At 54.3% G+C, this 974-nt stretch overlaps 1 protein-coding gene across 3 annotated transcripts in view; it reads right to left on the reverse strand.

Annotated features, from left to right (window-relative positions):
* CNTFR (ciliary neurotrophic factor receptor) overlaps positions 1-974 on the reverse strand; it is a 198,194-nt gene that overhangs the window by 127,922 nt on the left and 69,298 nt on the right. The gene's annotated exons all lie outside the window — the stretch shown is intronic.

Below are 974 nucleotides of genomic sequence, written 5' to 3' on the forward strand. Positions count from 1 at the left end.
CGGGGAAGAATGCGGAGTTCTTGGAGCGGGCATGGCCACCCGCAGCTGTGCAAACAACCCCGCTGAGGAGGTGACTTACCTTGTCCCCCGATTGAGATCGCAGACCGCCCGCTTCCAGGAAGCCTCTTCCCTTGCCCAAAGACAGGACAAGCAAAGCCGAGGGCTGTTTCCCAGCGGGAAGCTGCTGTCTCACAGGTCAGAAAGTTAAATGAGCTGGCTGGGGTTAGGACTGAGCTCCGATAGCCACCATCAGCCTGATCCAGCCCAGTACGCAGCAGCTGCTCCTTGATTTTAATTTATCCCCACACTCGAGGTGAGTTTCTTTGCCAGCAGAAAAGCAGCAGCAGTGGCTGCAGACGAGTGGCTTTGCTGCGCTGCTTGGGTCTCAATGCCCCGCTGCAGCATCTCCCCAGCGCTGCAAGGCCAGGAGGGATCCCGCATCCAGTTGGACGGGCAAGAGGAATGCAATGCAAGGCCCCGATCCAGGAAAGCACATACTGATCCGTCAGCACCCGAGTATTCCTGACCCCTGTCTTCCAGAGGAAACTAACTTCAGATGGCGAGAGAGGGAGGAAGGGAGAGTGATCAGCACCAGCTCTGCAGAGAATTGGATACCCCAGCACAGGCGGGTCAGAGGTCACACTGGAAAATGCCATTTTGGAACCTAAATGCAATCCTGAGTATCAGCAGGTCCCAGCATGGTCTCTAAAAGACCATCACTGGTGCTGCAGAGGCAGTAGAGAAAGGGACAGCCAGTGATTGGAGAGGTATGGGCCATGCTCCTGCCTCCACCACAGCTTCCCAGCCCTACCCTTCCCACCTTCAAATAGGGAAAATACTACTTTTCTCGTTTTGCCTCACTGGACTACCTGCTGTAATAGATGGAGTCTGTAGGCCCTACAGTAAAAAAAAAGGTGAAAGGGTTTTGAATTCCACGTTTCCATGGATTTTTCAGAGATGTGGGTGAGGGGTAG

The sequence above is a fragment of the Corvus brachyrhynchos genome, unplaced genomic scaffold (genome assembly GCF_000691975.1).
Source record: "Corvus brachyrhynchos isolate BGI_N302 unplaced genomic scaffold, ASM69197v1 scaffold139, whole genome shotgun sequence".
Classification (NCBI taxonomy): domain Eukaryota; kingdom Metazoa; phylum Chordata; class Aves; order Passeriformes; family Corvidae; genus Corvus; species Corvus brachyrhynchos.